General features: G+C 46.7%; 1 pseudogene; it reads right to left on the bottom strand.

Moving 5' to 3' along the window:
* The window catches only part of LOC136536632 (uncharacterized), a 59548-nt pseudogene extending 50455 nt beyond the window's left edge, over window positions 1-9093 (bottom strand).
* Window positions 9094-23443: the final 14350 nt, after the last annotated feature.

Genomic DNA, 23443 nt, shown 5'->3' on the forward strand with positions numbered 1-23443 from the left:
GTCGGCATTGTTTCGACGCCCCTCTCTCTCTATTCCCGCTAGATCGGATCTCAACCGCCCAAATCTAATCCAACGACCTCAATCGGAGGATACCCCTTTGCATGGCCGTTTTACTTAAGAGTCCCTGTATTTTGCAAAAATAGAACCCGCCATCCTTTGCGCGTTTCACAGTTTATGTTTCTTTCCTTCGAAAGCGTATTTTCGTTCGGTTGGACTGAAATACGTTTTCAATTATTTACAATTTTGCCATTCAACTTGTTTTAGCCATAACTTCTTCGTTTTAACTCCGATTTGATCCGTTCAAGTTGCATTAGGTTCATGATTATGTGATCTACATGTTTATGTTACTGTAAAGTAGATTTCCAACTATTAAAATTCGAGCTTAGATTTAATCTATTATTTTCCTATAGGAAATCTTGTTTAAATCATAACTTTTCCGTTTTAGATCCGATTTTTGTGATCTTCGCGCCTATGTGTTCGTAGCGAGATGTAGATTCGTTTTCCAAACTTTTCATCTTGATTCTTTGCTGTTGGTGTACTGTTCTAATCTATAGCCTTGTTTGCTTTGCATGATTGCTCCTGGCTGCTTGTATGTTGCTGTGGTTGTCAAGTATAGACGGTGAGCAGTTCTCGGGAGATCAAGGGTACGACTTTGACGAGCAGGACCAGCAGGAGTACTTTGCTTAAGGAAAGTATAGCATGGGATCATCCTTGTTTCCTATTCACTTTAATTCATTAAATTCAAGTTGCATGTGTCATCTTGATAATGATTTCCTAGAATTGAACTATTACCTTGTCACCTAAGGGTTATGCATTGGGTAGCTTTGCTAGTGCTCAATTAAACCATGATTGTGTAACTTGACTAAGGGTATATGCAATAAACATTAAAACATGACTTTTAGCAACATGGAAACAAGGGGCTGGAGTGTTTAGTTACTTTCTAAATGCTTCAGATTCCTCTCCCTAAGGACTTATCTATAAGTGATCATCTGGGACTTACAGTACAGCTGTGAGGGCTACATGGCTCTAGCTTTAGCTCAGTATGAGGACCTTTTCTAGCTTGTTAGTGGTTACCTTTATGGTGCAAGAGGGGTGTGTTCCGGGTTGGATATAGTGCGGCCTCTGTCCGTCAATGTATAGGCTGCGCGTCATTGTGCCTATTAGAAGGGGAGCTCTACATTTGTAGGCCATAGAAACCTAGCGGCGCTAACTTGTTAGACAAACCTTTGAAAGGCTTCATAGTGACCCCTGCCTGCTCACCTTGGAAGTGTTTTGGGAGTTATAAACCCGGGCAAATGGATATCATGACTCACAGTGAAAGTGTACAACCTCTGCAGAGTGTAAAACTAGTATATCAGCCATGCTCACAGTCACGAGCGTCCTTGAAACCCTTATGGAATAAATGATCACTAAGTATTACCTGTTTATGCTATTCATTATTCATGTTTACATTTGATCATGTGTTTTGAAATGGGAATTGAAACAACTTGATGCTACTCATAAGCTAAAATTGTGACAACTAAAAGTTGAACACTGTTAAACCTGTGTCTAGCCTTTTGAGCCTCATGACCCCCGTGTTACACTTGTTGAGTACGACATGTACTTACGCTTGTTTATTTTCATTATTTGGATAAAAATCCCGGATGGGTAACAGATGACTTTGGGTATGATGATTTTCCTGAGGACTACTAGACTTGTGGTCAACTAGTTGACATCCCTATGAAATGGAGCTTCCGTGAGAGATCTTTTTATTATTTCTGCTATACTTATGTAATAACTCTGTCTTATTCGTGATGTAATAAACATTGGTGATGACACTATTCATAATTTGTCGGCTTATGTGTGTGACTGATCTCTGGGCGCACATAAAGTTTTGCACCCCATTTTATCCTTAAAATTGGGTGTGATAGATGTCCATTAATAGGTGAATTGCATGCCTCGTTAAAAACATTGCCAAGGAAAAACCCAGTGGGAAAAAAAAATATGGCCAAGGAAAAAAGAGTACACATATTCACTCCCCCTGATAGCAACATCACTTGATGTCTTTCAGTCGTCACAGTCCAATACCATGTCCCATTTTCTTGAATACTGAAGTAGGAAGTGCCTTTGTGAACAAGTCTGCTAGATTCTCACTTGAATGAATTTGTTGGACTATTATAATACCATCCTTTTGAAGATCATGAGTGAAGAAAAACTTTGGCAAGATGTGTTTCACTCTATCTCCTTTTATGCACCTATCTTTCAATTGAGTTATACAAGATGCACTGTCTTCATGTATTACTGTTGGTGCTTCCTTTTCTGAAAGTAAATTGCAAACCTTGCGAATATGATGTGTCATATTTCTCAACCAGACACATTCTCTGCTAGCTTTATAGATAGCCAAAATTTATGCATGGTTAGATGAAGTTGCTGCTATAGTTTGCTTCATTGAATGCCATGAAATAGATGCACCACCACACATAAATACATATCCCATTTGTGAACGACCATTGTGTGGATCAGATAGATATCCTGCATCTGTAAAACCATCTAATCCCTCCATGCATTTGTTAGAAAAATATAGACCCATGTCCTTCATACCTTGCAAATAATGAAGTATATGTTTTATCCCATTCCAATGTCTTCTAGTAGAACAAGAGCTATATCTTGCTAATAAATTAATAGCAAATGCAATATCGGGTCGTGTACGAGTAGATAGATACATTAGTGCTCCTATAGCACTTAGATATGACACTTCAGGACCAAGAATTTCACTATCACATTTTGAAGGTTGAAAAGGATCTTTGGTTACATCAAGGGATCTAACAACCATTGGAGTACTCAATGGATGCGCTTTATCCATGTAAAATTGCTTTAGTATTTTCTCTGTGTAAGTTGCTTGATGCAAAAGAACTCTATCTTTAAGATGTTTTATTTGCAAACCAAGGCAAAACTTTGTTTTCCCAGATCCTTCATTTTGAATTCTTTCTTCAAACAATCTTTCGCCTCAGTGATTCCTTAAGGAGTACCAATTAAGTTTAGATCATCAACATATATAGCTATGATCATAAATTCAGATCCAGATCTTTTTATGAATATACATGGACAAATAGAATCATTCTTATACCCTTCTTTTATCAAATACTCACTAAGATGATTGTACAACATTCTCTCAAATTGTTTCAACCCATATAGATATTTGTTCAATTTAATTGAGTATTGTTCTCGAGAACCTGCTCCTAGTAGTTTAAATCCTTCTGGTAGTTTCATATATATGTCACTATCAAGATTCTCTTTTATTGCCAGACTCATAAGGTATCTAAAAGTTGTTGCATCCATCATGGGAGAGTATGTTTCTTCATAATCAATTCTAGGTCTTTGGGAGAATCCTTGGGCAAGTAATCGTGCCATATATCTTGTGATTTCTCCTTTCTCATTTCATTTTCTAACAAATACTCATTTATAATCAACGGGTTTGACATCATTTGGTATATGGGTTACAATCCCAAAAACTTCTCATTTTGTGAGAGAATTCAATTCTGCTTGAATTGCGTCACTCCTTTTTGACCGATCTTTTCTTTCTTTACATTCCTTGACTGAGCGAGGTTCTTTATCCTCATTTTTATCCATAACTTCTAGCGCTAGATTATATGCCAATGCATCATCGATGATGACTTTGTCATGGTTCCAAATTTTTCCCGACATGACAAAGTTTAATGAGATATCATCTTCTAAAGAATTAGGTACCTTTGTCTCCTCTTGAGTCATGTCTTCATTTCCTTCTAGATATTTTTCTAAATTATTATTTGCATGATTTGACCACCTTGATTCTTTGCTCTCTTCCATTTTGGAGGATTTTTATCTTTGAAACCCAATGGTCTACCATGTTTTATAGTAGCATTTGACTCATTAGCAGTAGATGGTTGTTCCTCTTGGACATTAATTTTTTAGGAGCATTAGTAGTTGGAATATACGACTTAGTCACTCTTTTTAAGTCTATAAAAAGCATCTAGTAAATTATTTGCTAAACTTTGTAAATGAATTATCCTTTGAACTTTTTGCTCACATTATTTTGTATGAGGATCAAAATGAGATAACGATAATTCATTCCAGCTTATTTCTCTATTCAGCTATTTATTTTCTTCCCCTGTTGTTGGGAAATTTGATTTATCAAAATGACAATCAACAAATCTTGTTGTAAATATGTCTCCCATTGATGGTTCAAGATACTTTATTATACATGGGGATTCATACCCAATATATATTCCCAATCTTCTTTGAGGTCCCATCTTTATGTGTTTTGGTGGAGCAATTGGGACATACACCGCACATCCAAAAATTCTTAGATGGAAAATATCTGGCTCTTTGCCAAAAACCAATTGTAGAGGGAGAGAACTATGATAACTTGTTGGCCTGATGCAAATTAATGCCGCTGCATGCAAAAGCATGTCCCCATGTAGACATTGGGAGTTTTGACTTCAGAAGTAATGGTATCGCTATTAATTGGAGACGTTTAATAAATGACTCTGCAAGACCATTCTTTGTATGAACATGTGCAACTGGATGTTCAACACTTATTCTAGTCGACATGCAATATTCATTTAAACTATTTGATGTAAATTCACCGGCATTATCCAAGTGTATAGTTTTGATCAGATTATTCAAAAACTTAGCTCTTAACTTGATTATTTGAGCCAACAACCATGCAAACGCTACGTTATTGGTTGATAGTAATTAAGGAGACATGTGACCATCTAGTTGATGCATCAATTAAAACCATAAAATATCTAAATGGTCCACTTGGTGGATGAATTGGTCCACATATATCTCCTTGTATGCGCTCCAGAAAGGTGAGGGACTCATGTCCAATTTTAGCCAGTGATGGGTGCACAATCAATTTTTCTTGAGAGCATGCGATGCATGGGAAGTCATTCGATTGAAGAATATTTTCATTCTTCAGTTTATGCCCGCATGAACTATTAATATTTTTTCGTGTCATTACTGATCTAGGATAGCCCAGTCGGTCATGCCAAATAATAAAATTGCTATGGTTGGTGAACTTCTCTTCCACCACCATATACGACTCATTCTCTTTGAGACTTGTATAGTATAAACTAGAAGGTAATTCTGGTAATTTCTCCAACACATACTTTTTCCCTGATGATATCTTTGTAATGTTGAGGTACTCCACATTGTAAGTGCATCTAGCCCTTTAGTGGGTTTTGGTGAATCGAATGACAACACAATTAAAGGTCTAACAAGTTTGCTAAGTGTTGAACATGAAATTAAGTATATTACATACACATGAATATTGCATAACAAGATGTATCAATGGTTCAACAAGAAGGCAAGCTTGATGGTATTCCACATAGCGTTGAAATAAAGGCCAAAACTTGAGTATTATTGTGTTGGAAGATTATGAAAACAATCAAGTTCAAGAAGAAGATAACAATGCAAATGACATTAATGAAATGGCTTCTATGTTGTGGGATATCATAGTATCTATAACAACCCAGGTTTTTGGAGAAGCCAAAAATATGAACTTTTTAAAAAATTTCCTGCAATATGTGGAGCATGTAGATGCTAGGTCAAACAAAGAACAATTTATAAATAAATTGTTGCATACATATAGTGTTGCTTGTAGGAGCTTGCCGGAGTTTTTTGATCTGGTTTTGGGTTTCGTGTCGGAGTGCACAATCCATAGCAACCCCTCTTAATTTCCTTTTGGAATATCTCATAAATCCCCGTCACATTTCTTTTGAACTCATTTGATCCGAAATCATAAAAATCACACCTCTCTAATTATTTTTGAACTCCTCTTGAAATTCATTGTGTTGTACTTCAACTTCCCTTTATATTCCACGTGATCTCTCTTAAAATTCATTTCAAATTCCTTGAATCAATTTCCTCCAAGCCCACCATCTCCTTCCCTTTGGCCCAGCCTGCCTACCCTTCTCTCCTCCCTTCGGCCCGCCCTGCCAGCCGGTCGGCCCAGCAAACTGTGGCCCAGCCTAGCCAGCAGCCCCAGCCCCAACCCCAACCCTAGCGAGCAGATGCTCCCAGCGCCGCCACCGCTCGCAATGCCCGCTCCCGCATACAGACGCCCAACACCGCCCCACACTCCGTGCCGCTTGATGCGCGCCACGTGCCTCAGTCTGTGCATGGACATCGAGGATGGACGGAGCCCCGGAAGCCCTAGCCGCTTGACCTATAAATACCATAGCAGCCGGCACCCTCTCCAATCCCAGGAGCCACCGTAGCCGCTTGGTGGGAGAGCCCCGCGCCCTTGCCATCCGTGCCCCTTTGCTCAATGCTCGCCACATGCCCTGCCATGATACGGACGCCGAGGCATCACCGTTGGCGCCTAGAGCCCTAGCTCGCGCGCGCCTATAAGGAGCTAGCCGCCACCCCCACTGGGTCTCTCCCTATAGTCGCCATCGCACCACCTTGAGCACCTCCAGCTGAGCTACCCTAACCATGCTGTCGTCTAGCTGCGCCACCCCGAGCTCCTCTCCAAACCACGTCACTAGAGCTCACCTTTGCCTCCTCTTTGGACTGGCTACGCAGCCGCGACGACGACCACCGTGTGCTCCCTCACCAACCCCGTGTCACTGTGCTCTCCTCATCCATGGCCGTGCCCTGCTCCGTCCTTGCCAGGCCACCGTGCCACCACCTCCAGCCACCGCCATGATGCGCACGACGCCAACCCTCCGCACGGCCATGACCACCAGCCACCTGACCGTCTTCCCGGCCGCAACCCCGCACCTTCACCTCGAGCCGATTGACGACCCCGAGCCTTGCCCGACGTTGTTCGAGCCAACCAGAGACCGCCGTCCACGACGAGCTCAGGACACCGCAGCGACTCCACCCGACGCACCACACTACGCCGAGCCATCCCTGCGGCACCTCGACACTGGCAGCGGCATCCTTCTTCTACGAGCCCTACTATAAGCTTCGGACTTGCCCAAGCTTTCGCCTTTTTGCCATCCCTGCCTGTTCCAGCCTTCGTGCCGGCGTCTTGACCTGCTAGAGCGCGTTACCGCACCAAAGGACACCTGTGGCCATTGCGTTGCGAACACACTGCCGTGCTATGCCTTGCTGGCCCCTGCCGCGACCACATCCTCAGGCGCACACACGCACGAGGCCAAAGACTTGGCCTTTGATGCCAAGCATGAACGCCCAGACCACCGCCCGCCATGGCAGCGAACTTAGCACCTACACGGTGCAGGTGCACCACACACGGCACACCCTGGCACCAAGCGCATGAGCCAATCGACCACCATTCTGCTTTGTCCAGCCTTCGTGCTGTAGTGACCCTTGCCCTTCCTCGCTGCACCGGCGCTGGTAGCCCACCTCCATGACCGTGAGCCCCTGGACACGCGCACGCACGCACCTATGCACACGGCCAAGGCCTTGCCTTGCCAGGCCGATGGCACCCGGGGACACAGCCGCCACCATGTCCTAGCCCACACACGGTCGCCGTGACCGGAGCCACCCACGGCACCGTCCCGTTTAGGCCGATGACCCCTCCATGTGTCTGGCCTTCATGCCGTGGATTTTCTACAGGGACCTCGTCAGCCACCCACTAGAGTACTCACCGCCCATAGCCACCATGCCAGCACGCCGACCGTCTGAATCCAGACAGCGGCCTTTAGCCTACTGGAGCCCTGCCATGGAAGAACAGAGGAGGTGAAAGGAGGAGTAGAGCCATCTGGACTTATTCCACCATGAGCTAGGAGGAGAACAGGAGGGTGGACATAGTCCACCATGGACCTAGTGTGCGGTCCACGGACCCACACCACCCAGACCACCATGAGCCGCCCCCACGCCCACAGCCTAGAACTAGGCCCGATAGGAGCCCGAAACCGCCACATGGATGGCCTCCCCGCACGACATGTGGCAGGCTAAGCCCGGCCCAAATCTAGCCCTATCTAGGCCCGCCAAGGCCTAGTCGAGACCCAAATCGGTTGACCATTGACTGGGGCCCACATGTTAGTGACATAGAGCCGCTAGACCCACTTATCAGTAGGTGACTTCGTGCTGATGTCATGATGATGTCATGCGGGTCCCACCTATCAGTGACCAACCAAGATGATGACGTCATGCTGACATCAGTGGGACCCACCTGTCAGCCGCAGTTTAGCCCTAATGATATCATGCTGAAGTCATGCTGATGTCAGCATGCCACGTGGACCATTCCCATGCTACCACATGTCAAGCCCTGGGTTATCCTTCCTTTTTCTTTTTTAAGAAAAGGATTTAACCCTTGGAAAGTCATAGAAAATCCATACGACCTCAGAAAAATGTGAAACCAATTCCCACATTTTTCTAAAATCAAGCTCTACGCCATGGACATGTCCTTGTCTACCCATTTTATGCCGCACAATGCGAGACCGATACTTGCCTCTCTTTTAGACCTACGGTCTAGCCCTACCATCTTGCAGAACACCTTCGTCGCCAATCTTGCTGTGTATGACAGCAGTAGGCACATCTTAGTCAGTCGCTACCATGCTTGGCCAGCCTTTGGCCAACCATAGCCACTTGTAGCCAGCCACAGCGGGCCATAGCAAGCCACAACTAGCCACAGCAGGCCAGAAGAAGCCACGACCCTTTGGGACAAGTTACAATAGCCCTTGGGCCTCCACATCTTTACCACAAAGTCGAATCCTAGTCAAACGCCATTCCCAACACCGACAAAAGCCCCTTCCTGCTTATACTCATTCATACACTTACAATACGTTATCCTGATTTAATTATATCTGTCGGCACTGTGCCGTTGATGTATTGGGTCCGTTCCCGACATTCCGGTAGCCTCGATAAATGAGGGTGAGCCGTTGAGAAACCGTGTGATCCCTAGCATCATACCAATGACAAGAGGAGTCTTTTTGACGTCTTGCTGGCCAAGACCAGCGAGCCGAGACCACCGTTGCCAAGACCACCGTTGCCAGGACCACCGTTGCCGAGACCACCGTTGCCAAGACCACTGTTACCAGGACCACCATTGCCGAGACCACTGTTGCTAGGACCACCGTTGCCGAGACCACCATTGCTAGGACCACCATTGCCAGGACCACCATTGCTGAGACCACAGGGCCTCGCTGGCCGAGACCACATGGCCTCGCTTGCCGAGACCACCATGAACCTTAGTCATATGTCTTATCGAGACCATGGAAAGCCCCATCTCGCATCTTTCCGTATACGCATATCTACCCTGTTGGACCCTATTCTTATGACCTATCTGTCCATGACTGTCTTATAGGATCTATCCATCACCTAGCTATGGAATGTGCTACTCCACAGTCATGTCGAGTTGCTACGTCTTTCGGTCGTGTTTGGATCTTATCGCTAGTTGTTGGTGTTGTTGCTTGTGTGCTGAGCCTTCAAGTCGGCTGAGGGATCATACCTCGTTTGGATGTTATGATCATGGGATCCGTCTTGCCATGACCGTGATGCCGAGTGTAACTCGACCCGTCACTTTTTAGTTGGCTTCATAGCACCACGAGTGTTAGCTCCTGCCTTTGGCCCTAGAACATGGTCGCGATGGATTCGATATCGATATCGATATCAATGCGGATATCACCCACTCACATCGAGCCTTTCGCGACTTAGCCTATGGGACATGACCTAGGAGATAACAATCGTGGAACGATGGATGCCAACACATGTTGGTATAGCTTGTGGCTGCGAGTCCGTCTCGCCATGACCATGGAGCTACGCCACTCATTTGCTTTTAGTTGCTTCTCCGTGCTCAAGACCTTGTATGCTTGTGCCCCATTTGACCATCATGTTTCTCTGATTCTCGCGATGACAACCGCACCGCTTCGAATCCGAGAGGTAACTTAGTGCCAGTGCACCCAGGTCGGGTACCCTACGAGTGGTCTGTGCACTTGGTGTTTGTCGCTCCTTCCGATGCCCTGTCTTCTATCGTGGCATGTGTGCCGGAAGGAGTAGACCTCTGTTTTATGCTGTTATTGCCCTATTAGCCCGCTCTGTTCGATCCCGCCTTGTCCATGGCGATTGGATCAAAGACCAGACTACCTCTTTTTAGTTAGCGAAGCTATAGTCTATGTCGTACCTCGAACCCATGTGTGTTGACCCGATCAGATGTCTAGAACCATCTCTCCTGAAGATGTGTCTGAGAACATGACATGGATGTGCATAGCTAACCCCACTTCTTTTGTTTTGCTGAGCAACTCTCTTGTCGGTTCCCGACGTTATTGTGTCGTATGGATCAAGGGGAACCGTTGATGTCCAATCTCTTTGCGCTATCGCATTCTACCATAGCGGGCGAGCCGAAGTACATTGGAGCCAAGTAACAATAGTGTTAATCGTTCTTGTATGCTACTCGTGTCCAATTGTGACTTGCGGGATAAGACTATAAAGAACTGAACCTTGTCGTTCTTTCCTTACTTGGCCCGTCCTCCGATTCCCATCAACTCCATGACGCCCGAATCGAAAGACCATGAGCCATGGTGCTTGCTATGGATAAGCCTTGGTGGCTTAAACCAATTATCCTATAGCTGCTCTAGCTTGGCCATGACTTAAGCTTGTGCTTAGCAAACCACCACTTGTGATTCTTTGGCCCGAGGAAATTGGACAACCGCCGAGAGGGCTAAGCCGTGTATCTCTTATTGTCTCACTGGCATTAATGGATTTCCTGTGTCTTGTCGTCTTTTCGAATGTTGAGTGCTCTCTTGCCTTGCGTGTCGCTTCATGGAGTAGCTGACGATCGGACCAAGAGAACGTGAACGACGATAAGGACTGCAGAATGGAGTCAACGCAGGAGGAGGTGACCCCGCTAATGGAACACCAACGAATGGAGAATTGTACCACTACTACCTCTACATCGTAGGTGTCATGGCAGCACCCTCTTTTAGAGAATCCTATTAGACATTGCATAATATCTAGAACTGCTAGCGCTTTATAAATTATTCCTTTGCTAGTACTTTGATGCATGCTATTACCTGAGCCATTATTACCCTGATGCAACCCACTCTACCACTGTCATCCTGCTATGCGCATTCGCTCGCTTATATATGCTTACTTGCCTGCTTGCTTGCATATTACACCACTATATTTATTATTAACTCCACTTCGCACTATATCGGGGATATGATGCTGGTGGTGAACCCCCTTGGGAATGGTTTGGCTATGGGTGCTAGACTTGGTGGTGTGTGAGCGTGCTGCGTGTGTATTGGGTGCGTGGAGAGTGAGGGTTGTGTCGACCGAGCTGGAATAACGACGAGCCTAGGGGCGAGTCTTGCCATTGTGGTGCTACCTAGGCACTTGGATATGGAATACCTGTGGTGGGTAAATGGTAACTGGAGGTGGCCTTGGGTGTGAACCTCGAGGAGGTGGAGCCCAGGGTGAGTGGTGCTGTGGTGGCACGGTAATTGGAAACCCTGATGGAAGACATTCTGGCTTGGTCACCCCTAAGGACTTACTAGTACTCAGATTCATCAGGAAGCCTTACATCCCACTCGCCCTATATGGTGCGGGACGATTCGGACTACTTGGTAGAGCGATGCCACTACTGCTAGGCGAACGCGTGCAAGGAGGTACAGGGTGTGCGGTTTCCCCCACACCCTTCTGAGACTTTAGGAGGCCTTGTGGACATCGCTCTTGACATCTAGAGGGCCCCGGCTCTGTCTACGACTCACAGTATCAGCCATCCCAGACTAGACTTGGGATGTTACTAGGGCTAAGAGGTAGGGTGGCACTGTTCTAGGCTAGCAAGCGACCAGAATCTACCTAGGACAGGGCACCATCGAGGATGGCTATCTTGTGGGTATGTAAAACCTCTGCAGAGTGTTTGGTTGATCGATCGATACATATGTCGACTTGTCGGCTATGGACCTTTCCTGGGTTTCGCTTAAACTAGATAGGAGATGAGTCCTTCTTTTCTCCCTCTAGGGTTGGGGTATTTTCCGGCCATGAGCCCTGGGGGTTGCGGGCCGTTGAGACAAGTGCCGAGAGGGAGTCGGCCTGTCGACCTGAGTGTGTGAGATGAGATAAGGTGTGGTGGTGTGGAGATGGTTTGGGATGGATGGTTGGGAATGGATATGGATGGATGTGGATGTGTGTGGTTGGGAATGTGTTGAAAAACTTGGACATTATTACTACATTACTACTGTTACTTACTTCTCATGCGCTAAGGATGCAAACCACAGTCAAATGTTAGGATCGCCAGATCCTCTTGCTTCATCTTTTCCACTAAAGCTCATCGATGCTAACCATGGCCTGCACACATCTGGCGGTGTGCAGATTTTCTGATTCTCAGAGATGCTGACTTTAGAAGGATTAGGAGGTCTCATTCCTATGCTCAAGTTTGGTTCGGAGATGGAATCTACGCTGCACTACGCCAACTCTGATGATGACCCGTGAAGGAGGAGCCTTCACTCGATAGTCTTCCGCTAGATTAACTCTGTAATAGGTGTGTTCCCTAGTGATGTAATATCTTGTATTCTTGTAATCTATCGATGTATGACTGTGATATCGACTGATATATGATAATATGATGGAATCAACTATTGGTTTTATCATATTATAATTCATTCTGTGGATTTTCCCTTCGCAGAAAATTGAGGATGTTTCAGTTGGTATCAGAGCCATACTTGACCTTAGGACGAGACCTTTAGTACCAAACACTAGTGTAGAAGCCAAACATTCTATCTGTAGTGGAGTCATAGCTACTAACACTTGATTCCCCGTCTCTACCTTGAGTTCTACTACTAACTGACCATCCCCGATCTAAAAAGTTGACCACTAGGAAATGATTCCCTATGTCATCCACACAAGATCGATATATGTGTGAGACTCAAAGGCCTAGGAGTCGCCCCAAGTCAACACTATGCATATAGGAGTTGTGATGCTGTCTGATTGCCTGGATCTTATGTTGTTGAGTTTCTTGTGCTTCTTGCGAATTTTATTATCTGAGTGTAGGTTATAGAAGCTATTTTATTTACATGTGACTCTAGGACCCTTGGCTAACCTAGCAGGTTATGAACCAAGACCGCCATATGACTAGACAAAACCCCTAGAGATCCTTGGACACCCTGTACAAATTTGGATTGAGTTATCGAAGAAAACAAAAGGATGACAATTCCTTTTGCAAGGCTCTATGGAACAACTACCCCGATCAAGAAGCAACACCCTGCCTCTTAACCGACCAAGCAACACCTTAATCTCGGGGACAAGATTCTTGTAAGGGGGGTGGACTGTAACAACTCGGGTTTTTGGAGAAGCCAAAAATATGAACTTTTTAAAAATTTTCCTGCAATATGTGGAGCATGTAGATGCTAGGTCAAACAAAGAACAATTTATAAATAAATTGTTGCATACATATAGTGTTGCTTGTAGGAGCTTGCCGGAGTTTTTTTATCTGGTTTTGGGTTTCGTGTCGGAGTGCACAATCCGTAGCATCCCCTCTTAATTTCCTTTTGGAATATCTCATAAATCCCCGTCACATTTCTTTTGAACTCATTTGATCCGAAATCATAAAAATCACACCTCTCTAATTATTTTTGAACTCCTCTTGAAATTCATTGTGTTGTACTTCAACTTCCCTTTATATTCCACGTGATCTCTCTTAAAATTCATTTCAAATTCCTTGAATCAATTTCCTCCAAGCCCACCGTCTCCTTCCCTTTGGCCCAGCCCGCCTGCCCTTCTCTCCTCCCTTTGGCCCGCCCCACCAGCCAGTCGGCCCAACAAACCGCAGCCCAGCCTGGCCAACAGCCCCAACCCCAACCCTAGCGAGCAGATGCTCCCAGCGCTGCCGCCGCTCGCAACACCCGCTCCCGCATACAGACGCCCGACACCGCCCCGCGCTCCACGTCGCTTGATGCGCGCCGCGTGCCTCACTCTATGCATGGACGTTGAGGATGGACGGAGCCCCGGAAGCCCTAGCCGCTCACCCTATAAATACCACAGCAGACGGCACCCTCTCCAATCCTAGGAGCCGCCGCCACCGCTCGGTGGGAGAGCCCCACGCCCTCGCCATCCGCGCCCCTTTGCTCGATGCTCGCCACATGCCCTGCCGTGATACGGACGCCGAGGCATCACCATCGGCGTCTAGAGCCCTAGCTCGTGCACGCCTATAAGGAGCTAGCCGCCGCCCCCACTGGGTCTCTCCCTGTAGTCGCCATCGCACCACCTTGAGCGCCTCCAGCTGAGCTACCCTGACCACGCTATCATCTGGCTACGCCACCCCGAGCTCCTCTCCAAACCGCGTCACTGGAGCTCACCTCTGCCTCCTCTCTGGACCGGCTGCGCAGCCACGATGATGACCACCGCGTGCTCCCTCACCAACCCCGTGTTGCTATGCTCTCCTCATCCATGGCCATGCCCCTGCTCCATCCTTGCTGGGCCACCGCACCACCACCTCCAGCCACCGCCATGATGTGCATGATGCCAACCCTCCGCATGGCCATGACCACCAGCCACCTGACCGTCTTCCCGGCCACAACCCCGCACCTTCACCTCGAGCTGATTGACAACCCTAAGCCTTGCCCGGTGTTGTTCGAGCCAACCGGAGACCGTCATCCGCGATGAGCTCGGGACACCGCAGCGACTTCGCCTGACGCACCGCACTGCGCCGAGCCATCCCTGCGGCACCTCAACACAGCAGTGGCATCCTTCTTCTACGAGCCCTACTGTAAGCTTCGGACTTACCCAAGCTTTCGCCTTTTTGCCATCCCTACCTGTTCCGGCCTTCGTGCCAGCGTCTTGACCTACCAGAGCGCGTTACCGCACCAAAGGACACCTGTGGCCATTGCGTTGCGAACACACTACCGTGCTATGCCTTGCTGGCCCCTGCCACAACCACATCCTTAGGCGCACACACACACAAGGCCAAAGGCTTGGCCTTTGATGCCAAGCATGAACGCCTAGACCACCGCCCGCCACGGCAGCGAACTTAGCATGTACACGGTGCAGGTGCACCGCACACGGCACACCCCGGCACCAAGCGCATGAGCCAATCGGCCGCCGTTCTGCTTTGTCCAGCCTTCGTGCTACAGTGACCCTTACCCTCCCTCGCTGCACTCGGCGCTGGCAGCCCACCTCCACGACCGTGAGCCCCCTGGACACGCGCACGCACGCACCTATGCACACGGCCAAGGCCTTGCCTTGCCGGGTCCGATGGCTGCCCGGGGACACAGCCTGCCACCATGTCCTACCCACACACTGGTGCCACTGTGACCTGGAGCCACCCACGGCACCGTCCCTGTTCAGGCTGATGACCCCTCCATGTGTCCAGGCCTTCGTGCCATGGATTTTCTGCAGGGACCTCATCAGCCGCCCACCAGAGTACTCAGCTGCCCTGTAGCCACCGTGCACTAGTGCGCTGACCGTCTGAAGCCAGACAGCGGCCTTTAGCCTACCGGAGCCCTGCCATGGAAGAACAGAGGATGTGAAAGGAGGAGCAGAGCCAGTCTGGACTTGTTCCACCATGAGCTAGGAGGAGAAAAGGAGGGTAGGACACTAGTCCACCATGGACCCAGTGTGCGGATCCATGGACCCACACCACCCAGACCACCGTGAGCTGCCCCCACGCCCACAGCCTAGAACCAGGCCCGATAGGAGCCCAAAACTGCCATGTGGATGGCCTCCCCGCGCGACACGTGGCGAGCTGAGCCCGGCCCAAATCCAGCCCTGTCTAGGCCCGCCAAGGCCTAGTCGAGACCCAAATCGGTTGACCGTTGACCGATCAACGCTGACCGTTGACTAGGGCCCACGTGTCAGTGACACAGAGCCGTCGGACCCACTTGTCAGTAGGTGACATCGTGCTGACGTCATGATGACGTCATGCGGGTCCCACCTGTCAGTGACCAACCAAGATGATGACGTCATGCTGACATCAGCTGGACCCACCTGTCAGCCGCAGTTTAGCCCTGATGATGTCATGCTAAAGTCATGCTGACGTCAGCATGCCACGTGGACCATTCCCATGCTGCCATGTGTCAAGCCCTGGGTTATCCTTCCTTTTTCTTTTTCAAGAAAAGGATTTAACCCTTGGAAAGTCATAGAAAATCCATACGACCTCAGAAAAATGTGAAACCAGTTCCCACATTTTTCTAAAATCAAGCTCTACACCATGGACATGTCCTTGTCTACCCATTTTATGCCGCACAATGCGAGACCGATACTCGCCTCTCTTTTAGACCTACGGTTCGGCCCTACCATCTTGCAGAACGCCTTCGTCGCCAATCCTGTTGTGTATGACAGCAGTAGGCACATCTTAGTCAGTCGCTACCATGCTTGGCCAGCCATAGCCAGCCTTTGGCCAACCATAGCCACTTGTAGCCAGCCACAGCGGGCTGTAGCAAGCCACAGCTAGCCACAGCAGGCCAAAAGAAGCCATGACCCTTTGGGACAAGTTACAATAGCCCTTGGGCCTCCACATCTTAACCACAAAGTCAAATCCTAGTCGAACGCCATTTTTGACACCGACAAAAGCCCCTTCCTGCTTATACTCGTTCGTACACTTACAATACGTGATCCTGATTTAATTATATCTATCGGCACTGTGCCGTTGATGTATTGGGTCCGTTCCCAACATTCCGGTAGCCTCAATAAACGAGGGCGAGCCATTGAGAAACCGTGTGATCCCTAGCATTGTACCAATGACAAGAGAAGTCTTTTCGATGTCTTGCTGGCCGAGACCACCGAGCCAAGACCACCGTTGCCAAGACCACCATTGCCAGGACCACCATTGCCGAGACCACCATTGCCAAGACCACCGTTACCAGGACCACCATTGCTGAGACCACCGTTGCTAGGACCACCATTGCCGAGACCACTGTTGCTAGGACCACCGTTGCTGAGACCATAGGGCCTCGCTGGCTGAGACCACATGGCCTCACTTGCCGAGAGCAGCATGAACCCTAGTCGTATGTCTTATCGAGACCATGGAAAGCCCCATCTCGCATCTTTCCGTATACGCATATCTACCCTGTTGGACCCTATTCTTACGACCTATCTATCCATGACTGTCTTATAGGATCTATCCATCACCCAGCTATGGAATGTGCTACTCCGCAGTCATGTCGAGTTGCTACATCTTTTGGTCATGTTTGGATCTTATCGCTAGTTGTTGGTGTTGTTGCCTGTGTGTCGAGCCTTCGAGCCAGCTAAGGGATCATACCTCATTTGGATGTTACGATTGCGGGATCCATCTCACCATGACCATGATGCCGAGTGTAACTCGACCCATCACTTTTTAGTTGGCTTCATAGCACCACGAGTGTTAGCTCCTGCCTTCGGCCCTAGAACATGGTTGCGATGGATTCGATATCGATATCGATATCAATGCGGATATCACCCGCTCACATCAAGCCTTCCATGACTTAGCCTATGGGAGATGACCTAGGAGATAACAATCGTGGAACGATGGATGCCAACACATGTTGGTATAGCTTGTGGCCGTGAGTCCGTCTCGCCATGACCATGGAGCTATGCCACTCATTTGCTTTTAGTTGCTTTTCTATGCTTAAGACCTTGTATGCTTGTACCTCGTTTGACCATCATGTTTCTCCAATTCTCACGGTGACAACCGCACCGCTTCGAATCTGAGAGGTAACTTAGTGCCAGTGCACCTAGGTTGGGTACCCTACGAGTGGTCTGCGCACTTGGTGTTTGTTGCTCCTTCCGATGCCCTGTCTTCTGTCGTGGCATGTGTGCCGGAAGGAGTAGACCTCTGTTTTAAGCTGTTATTGCCCTATTAGCCTGCTCTGTTCGATCCCGCCTTGTCCATGGTGATTGGATCAAAGACCAGACTATCTCTTTTTAGCTAGCGAAGCTATAGTCTATGTTGTACCTCGGACCCGTGCGTGTTGACCCGATCGGCCATCTAAACCATCTTTCTCGGAGATGAGTCTGAGAACATGACATGGATGTGCCTAGCTAACCCCCGCTTCTTTTGTTTTGCTGAGCAACTCTCTTCTCGGCTCCCGATGATGTTATGTCATGAGGATTGAGAGAACCCGTTGATGTCCAATCTCTTGCGCTACCGCTTTCTACCATAGCGAGCGAGCCAAAGTACATTGGAGCCAAGTCACAATAGTGTTATCGTTCTTGTTTGCTACTCGTGTCCAATTGTGACTTGCGGGTTAAGGCTATAAGAGCCGAACCCCGTCGTTCTTCTTGAGGCCCGACATCCAATCCCCGTTAAGTCAATGACGCCAGATCAAAAGATCATGAGCCGTGGTGTTTGCTATGGATAAGCTCTGGCTTAAACCATTTGTGCTAAAGCCATACTGGCTTGGCCATGACTTAAGCTGATGCTTAGCAAACCACCACTTGTATTTCTTGGCCCGAGGAGATTGGACAACCGCCGAGAGGGCTAAGCCTCGTGTCTTTTGCGTCTTGTTGGTGTTGTTGGATCTTCCTGCATCTTGTCGTCTTTTCGGGTGTTGGGTGTTCTCTTGCCTTGCGTGTCGCTTCACGGAGTAGCTGACGATCGGATCAAGAGAACGTGGGCGAGGACAAGGACTACGAAATGGAGTCAGCTCAGGAGGAGGTGACCCCCACTGATTGAACACCAACGGATGGAGAAATATACCACTACTACAACTACATCGCAGGTGTCATGGCAGCACCCTCTTTTAGAGAATCCTATTAGACATTGCATAATATCTAGAACTGCTAGCGCTTTATAATTATTCCTTTGCTAGAACTTTGATGCATGCTACTACCTAAGCCATTATTACCCTAATGCAACCCACTTTACCACATCATCCTGCTATGCGCATTCGCTCGCTTATATATGCTTACTTGCCTGCTTGCTTGCATATTACACCACTATATTTATTATTAACTCCACTTCGCACTATATCGGGGATATGATGCTGGTGGTGCACCCCCTTGGGAATGGTTTGGCTATGGGTGCTAGACTTGGTGGTGTGAGAGCGTGCTGCGTGTGTCTTGGGTGCATGGAGAGTGAGGGTTATGTCGACCGAGCTGGAATAACGATGAGCCTAGGGCGAGTCTTGCCTTGTGGTGCTACCTGGGCACTTGGATATGGAATACCTATGGTGGGTAAATGGTAACTGGAGGTGGCCTTGGGTGTGAACCTCGGGGAGGTGGAGCCCGGGGTGGAGGTGCTGTGGTGGCACGGTAATTGGAAACCCTGATGGAGACATTCTGGCTTGGTCACCCCTAAGGACTTACTAGTACTCAGATTCACCGGGAAGCCTTACATCCCACTTGCCCTATATGGTGTGGGACGGTCGGACTACTTGGTAGAGCGGTGCCACTACTGCTAGGCAAATGTGTGCAAGGAGGTACGGGGTGCGCGGTTTCCCCCACACCCTACCGAGACTTTAGGAGGCCTTGTGGACCCGGCTCCTAACATCCGGAGGGCCCCGGCTCTGTCTACGACTCACAGTATCAGCCATCCCAGACTAGACTTGGGATGTTCCAGGGCTAAGAGGTAGGGTGGCATCGTTCTAGGCTAGCAAGTGACCGGAATTCTGCCTAGGAGATACACAGCTCCGAGGATGGCTAATCTTGTGGGTATGTAAAACCTCTGCAGAGTGTTTGGTTGATCGATCGATACATATGCTGACTTGTCGGCTATGGACCTTTCCTGGGTTTTGCTTAAACTAGATAGGAGATGAGTCCTTCTTTTCTCCCTCTAGGGTTGGGGTGTACATCTGGCTTAAACTAGATAGGAGATGAGTCCATCTTTTCCACTAAAGCTCATCGGTGCTGACCATGGCCTGCACACATCTGGCGGTGTGCAGATTTTCTGATTCTCAGAGATGCTGACTTTAGAAGGATTAGGAGGTCTCATTCCTATGCTCAAGTTTGGTTCAGAGATGGAATCTACGCTGCACTACGCCAACTCTGATGATGACCCATGAAGGAGGAGCCTTCACTTGATAGTCTTCCGCTAGATTAACTCTATAATAGGTGTGTTCCCTAGTGATGTAATATCTTGTATTCTTGTAATCTATCGATGTATGACTGTGATATCGACTGATATATGATAATATGATGGAATCAACTATTGGTTTCATCATATTATAATTCATTCTATGGATTTTCCCTTCGCGGAAAATTGAGGATGTTTCAGCATCATGAGAAAGCAAGCATATTTGGCAAATGGTAAATGAGACATGAGTTGATGTTTTTGGATTGGTCTCAATAATGGCTTGCTTTGCATGAACAAGAAGAGTTTGATAATGGATTAGCTTTGATCAAGGATTAAAGAATGAGTCAAGAATGAATAAGTGAAGAAGTACCAAGCAAAGATTAAATGACAGAGGACACAAGTCATATTGGATATATGTCGATCTCTATATTGGTTTGCTTGTATGGATAAAGATTTGGAAAATCACTTTGCATGGATTTGATCAAGCTGGAAGTATGAAGATAGACATTGAAGTGAGTGTTAGGAGTGTCAAGCCAAAATGAATAGTCTTGACCATGTTGATGTTGATTCATATATCTCAATCTATGTGAATCTAACTGAAGCTTGATTGATCTCAACATTCATATCTAGAAGATATTCAAGAAAGGATTATAATATTGAAGAAATGGTTTTTCAATGGATGCTTAATATGATGTGACTTGAGTATGGCTTGATAGGGTTAAGATAGCAAGGAAAGGGCTTCGAGGGACTAAACAAAGGTGAAGAGCAGGCAACGGCTTGAGGACCGAGGTACCATGGCTAAGGTGAAGAAGAGAGTACTTGCATTGAGTCGAGGAACTAATCAAGCTATGAGAAGTCATATTGTGTTGAGGATCAAATCATTAGTAGAAGTGACTTGAAGCCATGAGGTGAACTCATATATATGGAAATGGTTTAAGTCACATGCTCAAGTTATGTTTGCTCAAAGAGAGGAGACAAAGATGATTGCAACCCCTTATGAAGTGATATTGAGAAGAAATGGCATATGAAGACATTGAATACTCAAGTGATTTAAATGGTTACATTCTCTTGATCTTGAGTATAGGTATGTCGTACTATCAAGGGGATGCAATACGAATCATAGACACGTCTCAAGTGCTCAAACTAACCGAACTCAAGTGCTAACATGCAAGAAACACATTAGCACAACACCTGCACTTGTTGTTCTTGGGGCTTGTTCTTGGCTGGGCTGGATAGCCCTCAAAACAAGCTTTTCGAAAAGTCCAAGATCACTGAAAACAGAGTTTAGAGTAGAAAGTTATGGCATTTTCTGTGAGGTGATTGTTGACGTCAGAAGTGATCCGGATCACACACCTACAGGACTTTGGACACCCGGGCCGCTATGGACTAGAGAACGCAGAAAGGTATCACTATTTTGTGGTGAAGAATGGAGAGGTTTACAAGCAAGCCATAAAATAATAACCAACGTGCTTGCATGATGAAGAACCGGCTAGTTTTTAGACAAACTAGCAAAGAAACCGTCGAAGTTCTCGCCCGGGAGGGACCCCATCAGGGCAAGGACATCGCCAAGTTGCCCTAGGTCTACCGGCAAGTCTAGGGTGCCATCCTTGATCATTGGATCAAGGGATGAATAGCATGGGGGTTGGAGAAGAGGGTAAAAGGGTTGGAGTAGAGGTAGTAGATTGATTTGTCTGACAATTGGATAGATGGGAACTCAATCGGCCATGATCCTCTCATATATATAGAGGGGGGTGATCATATCCTAGTAGGAAACGTCTCCAAGACTTATTTTCCAAGTTTCCCATGAGTTTAGAATAGTTTAGATCAAAATCCAAAAGGCCAGATCCGAATAGGGTTTTAAATTAGGTCCGTTGGAAGTCCCGACTTGGGTCGGAACTCCCGACAGTCGGAACTTGTGACCTTTGTCAAAACTCCCGATATGGGAATAACCCTAGACACCCAAGTAGGTTTCTTTAGGCTTCCCCCAAAGTCCTGACACCTGTCGAAACTTCCGACAGTCAGAAGTCCCGACTTGGGTCAAAACTTCCAACAACGAAGCATCTTTTTGGGGCATAACTCCTTCATTCGGACTCTGAATTAAATGTTCCATATATGTTTTTTGACCATCTCGATGAGAGGAACGCAATGGTGAAGTTCGTTCCATATTTTGACAACTTCAAAAAATGGACAATTTTGGTTGTCAATAAACCTGAAAACACTTAATCAAATAAATTAAAACCAAACTACGATGATACCCATCTCATCGGCTACTCAATGACTAAGGGCGATGTATACAATGGCCATTTTTGTTCTAAGGGCGATACATGTATTGGCCATTGCTTGGAGAGCACTTAGGCTTCTTGCCAAACACTTAGAAAATACTTTTTCAAGTACCTCCCGTTGAATGCTCTATTGAGACGTTCACCTTGCAATGTCTCTAGCAAACAAGAGTTACCGAATATGACTTTGATCACTTTGTAAGGACCATCCCAATTAGATGACCACTTGCCAAACTGGTTGCTCTTTGATCCAATTGGTAGTATGGTTTTCCATACTAATTCTCCCACTTGGAAGGATTTGTTTTTGACTTTCTTGTTGTATGCTTTGGCAACTCGAGTTTTATCTTTCTCTATTTCCTTGAGAGCTTTTAATCTCACATAAGTCACCTCATCGATGTTATCCATCATCAAATCATGATACACAACTAGTTGATAGATTATTTTGTTTAGCAAGTCTGTATGCATCCAAATTCACCTCGATAGGCAATACGGACTCTTGACCATATACTAACTCAAAAGAAGTAACCTTTATAGCACCATGCCTTGAAATGAGATGTGCCTATAGAGCCTTAGACAAAACTTTATGCCACCTCCTTGGATTCTCCTCAATCTTCTTTTTGATGAGCATGATCAAAGTCTTATTACTAGACTCAGCTTGGCCATTGGCTTGAGCAAAGTATGGAGATGAATTGAGCAACTTGATCTTATGTAATTTGGCAAATTCCCTCACCTCTTTGGACACAAACGATGTCCCTTGATCTATAGTTAACGTTTGAGGGATGCCGAATCTATGAATGATATGCTCAGTGATGAACTCAATTACCTCCTTGTGTGTCATATTCTTCAAAGGAACTGCCTCAATCCACTTAGTAAAGTAATACATAGCAACTAACATAAATCAATGTCCCTTCAAAGATAGGGGATGCATTTGGCCAATGAAGTCTAGCCCCCAACCACGAAAAGGCCATGGTTTGATGATAAGATGAAGTATAGCAGCAGACACAAGCTGGACATTCCCAAACCTTTGGCACTCCTTACAACCTTTGTAGTAATGAAAACAATTGGCCATCATAGGAGGCCAATAGAAATCGGCTCTATGCAATAACCACTTCATCTTTGGGGCCAATTGATGCGTACCACAAATACCTTCATGGACTTCTCCCATAGCCACTCTTCCCTGATCTGATCCCAAGCACTTAAGTAACAAGTCTTCGACGGTTCTTCAATAGAGCTCATCATTATGCAACACATATTTAAAAGTGCTCCACTAAACATTCTTATCAATTTTGGCATTAGGATCACATAAATA

The sequence above is a fragment of the Miscanthus floridulus genome, chromosome 2 (genome assembly GCF_019320115.1).
Source record: "Miscanthus floridulus cultivar M001 chromosome 2, ASM1932011v1, whole genome shotgun sequence".
NCBI classification, from domain to species: Eukaryota; Viridiplantae; Streptophyta; class Magnoliopsida; order Poales; family Poaceae; genus Miscanthus; species Miscanthus floridulus.